This window comes from Macrobrachium rosenbergii, chromosome 29, assembly GCF_040412425.1.
Source record: "Macrobrachium rosenbergii isolate ZJJX-2024 chromosome 29, ASM4041242v1, whole genome shotgun sequence".
NCBI classification, from domain to species: Eukaryota; Metazoa; Arthropoda; class Malacostraca; order Decapoda; family Palaemonidae; genus Macrobrachium; species Macrobrachium rosenbergii.
The window spans coordinates 25360780-25368423 of record NC_089769.1 but is presented as its reverse complement, the minus strand read 5'-3'; the positions used below and the strand labels follow the sequence as shown (position 1 = coordinate 25368423).

Below are 7644 nucleotides of genomic sequence, written 5' to 3'. Positions count from 1 at the left end.
CTAAAAAGGAAGAGTAAATGGCAAATCTCCATATAATAATAATAATAATAATAATAATAATAATAATAATAATAATAATAATAATAATAATAATTTTTCAGATGGGCTAACTACTGATACATAATTGGTATGGTTCGCTAGAAAGGAAGAGTGCCCGTCAACTCTAATAATAATAATAATAATAATAATAATAATAATAATAATAATAATAAATTTCTGTCGATTTTCTGATCATCGCCTTAAACTTCTTCGGTGGCGAAAGGGCGTTAAAGCGACGTCCCACAAACAGGCAGTTGCAGCGGTCGTTGGCTGTTTTATCCTCAAGAACAGCTTGTTTCAGTGTTGTAGAGTCTCCGGCTTGGTAAGACAGGTTTCCTTGATACTAACTCGACTCTCTCGTTCATTTGCGTTGGGGATCTCGACTGTGCTGTACTGTACGATCTTTGGTGTAACTTTGGTTTTGTGAACAAACCGACCTCCACAGGGATGATTCCTGCTCTGACGTGGCCGGGTAAGTTTTCAAAATAAGGTACTTATATTTTATGATTGTGTTTTTATTCGTCAGCATCGTAGGTTCTGCAGAATAGGAAAGTAGTTTTTTAAAATTTGAATTCTTGTGTGATCATCATTTCAGGCGGTATTTTGTTAGTCTTGGTGCCCAGTGTATAAATACTCTCTAGCCTGACATTTGTTCTAGGTTCAAATAGCTTATATGTTTCACTTGCATGTCTGTTCATAATATTAATTTGAGGTCTAAAGAAGCTTCCTATATGCTTCACTTGCATGTCAGTTCACAATATTCGCATGTCTGTTCACAAGATTAATTTGACGTTTAAAAAAGCTTGCAGTTTCTCAGTTTTGTCTCAATTTGATTTAAAAAGTCAGTTTCTCAGTTTTGTCGTATTGTGAATAGACCTTGCAAGATTTTAGGCGTGAAGGCGTGCTTAAAGGTTTGTTGGTTGGCGAGTGGATATTGTTGCAAGTTTTTTTTATATTAAATATTTAGATTGTGGTACTTGAGCAGTGACATTGTTGTCGTATGGAAGTTTTCAGTTTACGGGTTTTATCTTTAAATATTGGTAATTTAGATTTTTTTTCGATTTTTTTCTTGTAAATTCCTGCAATAAGTGTTCAAAATGTTTAGTATGTTAGATATTGTAGATTATTGCCCTTCAATATGGTATTTAAGACTTAGTTTCGCAGCCTATTTATTACCAAGCTGAACTAGATTGCTTTGAATGGTATTTTTGTGCACTCTGGTTTTATACTAGCAATCTTCTATAGTGCTACGGATGTTTTAATTTTAATTTTATGCTGCAATAGTGTGCTCCGATGCAATAGGGTTTGAAGTTTGAGGATTAGAGAGGCTTAACTCGACTAACATAGCCTCCCTAGTATGGGGTATATTAAGTTGATTTAAACTTTTAATTGTAGGCCTAAATGGCAATAAACTAGTATTAATGCTTATCAGTATTTATGAAGCCTTGCTTGCTGCTCCTTGTCTTAGTATTTTGAAACTTATCAGATGGCCCAGCTGATTGTAACCAACCAATAGTCAGCATTTGGTTCTTTCCACTTGTTAGAACATTTTGGGCTTCAATACATATATATTTTCGTTTTTCAGGTCAGGTTGTGTTGTTAAATAAGCGTGCCACAATGAGTTATCGATTTGTCTTGGATGTACAGATACCTTATGACTAAACAGGATTAATGGGTGAGTATTGTTTTTTAGTTGAGTGACTTGAGCAACCCCCCGTATATTTTTTAGATTTTTATCAGAATCAAAACTCGTAAAGTTTTCATTTAAAGCTTAGGCTTTGTTTTAATGCTTTTTTTTTCAGATTCAAAACCTGTTTTGAGATTTAAGTTCTATTTTTTTATCTTTAAAATTGCAAAGGTTAAAATTTAACTTTTCCAGCTTTGAACATTTCAAGAAATTTTAGGATTTGTTTCGGCTTCAGGACTTTTGTTTTAAAGTACTTAATTTTTATTTTTGAATATTAGTTTAACTGTATTTTAGCATCAAAAGTGTGTGTGTGGGAAGTTTGTGTGTGTGGAAGTTTGTGTGTGTGGAAGTTTGTGTGTGTGGAAGTTTGTGTGTGTGGAAGTTTGTGTGTGTGGAAGTTTGTGTGTGTGGAAGTTTGTGTGTGTGGAAGTTTGTGTGTGTGGAAGTTTGGAGTAAATCTAATATTTTTTTATGTTAGTGGATATAAACTTTGAATATATTTAAACTTTAAGATTTAAAATTTTTTAAAACTTGTTTAAATTTGGAAGGTAATTTTTGAAAGTTTGTAGAGTAAATCTAGTATTTTTTAGGTTTGTGGATTTAAACTTTAAATGTTTAAATTTTCACGAACTTGTTTGGAGTAAATCTAGTAATTTTGTAGGTTAGTGGATTTAAACTTTAAATTTAAACTTAAATTTATTTAAAATTTTTAAAATTTACTTAGTTTAAATTTGGAAGGTAATTTTTGAAAGTTTGTAGAGTAAATCTAGTATTTTTTAGGTTCGTGGATTTAAACAAAAAGTTTAAATTTACGCCAACTTGTTTAAATTTACGCCAACTTGTTTAAATTTACGCCAACTTGTTTAAATTTACGCCAACTTGTTTAAATTTACGCCAACTTGTTTAGATTTACGCCAACTTGTTTAAATTTACGCCAACTTGTTTAAATTTACGCCAACTTGTTTAAATTTACGCCAACTTGTTTAAATTTACGCCAACTTGTTTAAATTTACGCCAACTTGTTTAAATTTACGCGATTTTTGCTGTTGTGGAAAGATCTTTTAATTTCAGCTAGCTTTGTTTTTTAGAATTGTAAAGTAGTAATAAAGTCTCTTTTTTGGGATTCTGATGTTTTTGAACAGTAACAATTTTTAAAGCTCTTGAGTAATTATTTCAGCTTCAAAAGTTTAAGTTTTGCGTATAAATAGACTTTTGCCTTATGTGGTTTGATCTTGTAATTTCAGCTAGTTTTTTTTTTTAGAATTGTAAAGTAGTAAAGTCTCTATTTTGGAATTCTGATGTTTTTGATCAGTAACAATTTTTAAAGCTTTTGCGTCTAAATTAAGTTTTGCGTCTAAATTAAGTTTTGCGTCTAAATTAAGTTTTGCGTCTAAATTAAGTTTTGCGTCTAAATTAAGTTTTGCGTCTAAATTAAGTTTTGCGTCTAAATTAAGTTTTTGCGTCTAAATTAAGTTTTGCGTCTAAATTAAGTTTTGCGTCTAAATTAAGTTTTTGCGTCTAAATTAAGTTTTGTTTTGCGTCTAAATTAAGTTTTGCGTCTAAATTAAGTTTTGCGTCTAAATTAAGTTTTGCGTCTAAATTAAGTTTTGCGTCTAAATTAAGTTTTGCGTCTAAATTAAGTTTTGCGTCTAAATTAAGTTTTGTCTAAATTAAGTTTTTTCTAAATTAAGTTTTTGTCCGCTTCCCAAGTCCACCTTTGCCGGGGTGGTCGTGCCACCTGCCAGGCAAAGGTGGACTTGTTGTTGTGCATGGTGACTTGGTCACCATGCACAACAGGAAGTTCAAAAACAAGCATGGTGACTTTTGTCACCATGCCCAACAGGAATTTCAAACCAACCAACTTCTTAGGTTAGAACTGCAAGGTTGATAGTTTTCGTGTAGCTAGGACTTATGGGAAGTTAGATATGGAACTTGAAATATAGGATAGTATGGATTAGGCTAAAGAAAGTTTTAATTCTTTTTTAGATGCAGGGGTAAGGATAAATGTAATCAACTCTAAAGTCAATCTCTTAAGGATGCTGGGAATAGATTGGGGTAAAAAAACTCTATGGTCAGACATAGGGAGACATTTGACAGTGCTAGATATTAAGAGGGTAGTACAGTACTTGAGCCCTTTGTTTGGTGTTGAGATGTAAGTTTGAATGTGTTAGTGCTGCTGAGAATAGGGTAGGGTAACTGACATAATTTTATAACTTGGAATTTCATTCCCACTAGTAAATAGGAACTAGATAGGTAATAGGTGGATCTTAACGATTTTCTAAGAGGCCTAGGTCTTGGGATTTTAAAGAATTTTTTTTGACACTGATGCCGTGGACTTGTCAGATATCTAATAGGCTTGTTAATAGTGGAATTTGTAATTGAAATTAGGGCAGTCTTGTTAACGTCGTTCTATCAACGCACTCATCAACCCCACCCTCCCCCCTCTTACTCTTCTAGCAAAGCTTTCATGTCAGGAAATCGACAGTTCAGATTGCATTGCAAACTTTCACTGACTTCTTTTCATCCACCTTTCTTCCAGCGCCGTAGGTTGCTTCGGGAACCCTTTTCTTATTCTGAATTCTCCAACTTAATTTTTCGCCCACTGGGGTTGTGCAGTTCCCTTAAAATGGATACTAACGGACGAAAGTTGCCAGATAGCAGTGTTTGCATTGCATGGCACCTTTCATAGTTATGTAACATTAAAGTTAGATGCAATTTGTTGGGTGTAAGATTGGTGCCGTATTTTTAAATATATCTTAAAGGATGGCACTCTCTATCCTGTTATCTTTTTGGGAGTTTGAAGGAACAATGGTAGTAATATATGGGATTGTTAGTGGGAAAGTTTACTCATACGATATAGTATTAAAATAACCTGAGAATAGCTGCTGGGACTAACTGAACAGTCTATTTTCACTCGCTTTAAGAGGGTATGTGTTATGTTATGGGAACTTTTAGCATGTTCTAAAACCAAACAAACTACTTTTCTTATGCACAGGCTCTTGGTGTAGCTGCAGCAGACCATAACGTCGACAATAATATTGGTGGAAAGCAACGTTTTTCGTTAAGACTGAATATCCTGTGAGGATTCGAAGCGCTCTTGAATTCGGTTACCCAGACAACTAGAACGCAACTTGAAACCTAGACGCCATGCATATCCTGTGACGGTTCGAAGCTCACTAAATTCGGTTACCCAGACAACTAGAGCTGTGAAATTTTTTAATAAACTGACTACTTTGGATGTGTAATAGTATTTAGTGTATAAAGACCAACGTAAACCTTTATTCCATTTCTTTAACCCCAAAATGTCATGTCGGGTAGACTTTGTAATACTCCTTGAAAGACAAAGAATGTCTTATGAAATCAAAGGAATACCAACTGATTGGTTGGTCAACAGAAGATGGGGAAATTGATATGAGAAAAGTAACTGAAATAATCGTTAATTCTGAAGAGATTCTAGTTTATTAACCTCGAAGTTTGGTGTTTACTTGCAATAGTCTACAGATTTAAACTTGCTATTCAGCAAAGTGGTATTGTATTTTGACGTCTCTGATGACAGGAATAATCAATGTTAAGATCATTCCTCATGATCTGGAGATAGCATTCGGCTGATAACGCTTGCAAAGGTGACTTTAGCGATAATAGCTGGAAGTGAAAATTCACTTGGACATGAGATACCAAGAAAATATTTTAACCATCTTACGGGGTTGAATAGTCCAAATTTTTATGTAAAGATTATAATTAGTTTGTAAAACAAGTTAAGCAGGCAGCAAATTTTCAATAGTGGTATTGTAATTTGTCCCGTGAGCGGTTATTGCTTATGCCTAAAAATTGTTGAAGTTCCTGTAACTGTCGATGGTTACTACAACACAGGCTTTAGCGTTGGACTGTCTCGGGTAAGCGAGGCAATAGACCTGCAGCATTTTTGTATAATGCTTCGTTTAATTGGTTGGTGAATGCTAAAATTGCTCAAAGGACTTAGTGAGGATAAGAGTTGGGCTCCTGGTCCTTAGTTTTGCGAATCTCTCGGTACTACTGTTTTAGAATTGCGAGTAAACTGTGTTCGCTTTAGAATTGTCAGGACAAAAACACACGAAAATCGGTCCTCCTTTTAACCTGGCTACGATCCGCAAACTTCGGATAGCTAAGGTTAGTCACCTAACTCTGGCTTTACATCTGGTTTTTGTTGTTTGCACCGCCACGAAACATAATTCTTCAATATTGTGTATACAAAGAGGAAAGTCAGAAAATACTGAGCACCTTTTTCGTCGGTTTGCTTCTTGAGATATTTCCCTCCGTGGCAGAGTAATGAATAATTAATGCTGATAACTGTCAATTATTAACCAGCTAACTACAGTTATCTGCCAACCTGTTACAGAATTTTCACCACGTGAAAATGTCCTAAAATACTTCTGCCTCTTTTTCCTTACTCTGATTCGCCCAAATGACTGGTACCGATTTGCAGAATGTACATATTTTGTCGCCCAAACGATAAAATGAATAGTCGCAAAAATATATTGACTATTGCCCAAATTCGCCCAAACGATAAAATGAATAGTCTCAAAAATATATGACTTGCCCAAATTCGCCTAAACGAAATGCCCCGAAAAAATGTCGCATTAAGTTAAGGTGTACAGTAACAAAATCGTAGGAACAAAGTCACAAAATAGTCATAATTTTAGGGGAAAAAAGTTGTGGTAAAAATCAGAAACACATATTAGGTGAACTTTTTGGATATTTTTTCTGAATGTTCTGATGTGCAAAACAAAAATACAGTAAAATCATGGGGTTGCATCCTAGATAAATATCCATGAAGCAAAATATATTGCAATGATATACTTTAATTACTGCAAATGAAAGCTGATTCCTTGCGATGCACCAAAACCAGTGATGAAACCTTTTTAAGTACGTCTGGAATAAAGCCACATATAGGCTACTATAAGTATCAGTAAAGTAGTCATGTGATCGTCTTCATTTTCATTATTTCAGGGATGTATACAGCAAAAGTAAGCTACAGTTACTTAGTGTTCCTTACTTGACCTAGACAGCAGAGGGATTATCGTATCCAGGTGGACGAGTATTGACAGCAATTATAAGCTTATATGGCCCCGTCCACACGGTCGAGCTTTGCTCTGCGAACTTGGCTCTGTGTGACGTCAGAAACGGAGAAACGGCGAGCAAAGCTTCGTATAAGGTTTTCCTAATGTTTATCGAAGTATCGAGGCTTTGCCTGCAGTAGCAGGACTGTTCACTGACGGAAATATATCTGGTAAACGGATAAAGACGTCACTTACTGAAAAGTTTCCGTAAAGCGCAATTTCATGTCAAACCTTCACAAATAAATAAATAAAGGAAAATAAGTGTTTCCCGTTATTTTACCCTTCATAATGAATACGTCAGGTAAGCATGACTTATGGGAACTTTGAAAAACAAATATATTAACACCCTTTATTGCAATGCTACGGAAACCTGTCAGTCTAGTCCATTATGCTTGGAAATCCTAGTGCTGTACTGTAGTGATCGGTAGCTGCATCCTGTTGACAGCAGAAATAGTAATGTTGCATGTACAGTAGTCGAGCTTCAGCTGAAATACTCTGCCTCACGATAGTATCTTGTTTCCTTATGTATGGCTCCATTTTAGATAAGAGTTTATAAAAGTTGTTAGGGTCCATTCTCATATAGTTGATGAAATCTGATTCATAGCCATGCATGTCTCAGTTCCCGCAATATCGTCAGATGACTTCCTATTTCTGCTCTTCTTTGTAGCCACTCTTTACACGTCCTTTTCTGCCTTGTCACTTTTATCTTTGCACACATTGCTACAACAATACACCGCGATTTTCTTCTTGGGTCTTTTACGATCCATATTGTAGTACATAATTCGGTCCTGTGTCAGTCACTGCCAGCAGGCTCTCACTAAC

The 7644-nt window shown here is 35.0% G+C and overlaps 1 long non-coding RNA gene across 1 annotated transcript; it reads left to right on the top strand.

The window, feature by feature from the left end:
- Positions 1 to 375: 375 nt before the first annotated feature.
- Positions 376 to 5005, top strand: LOC136854679 (uncharacterized). The gene is made up of 3 exons (XR_010857764.1): positions 376 to 511; positions 1625 to 1714; positions 4722 to 5005. It is a non-coding gene; the product is annotated as an uncharacterized lncRNA (long non-coding RNA).
- Positions 5006 to 7644: the final 2639 nt, after the last annotated feature.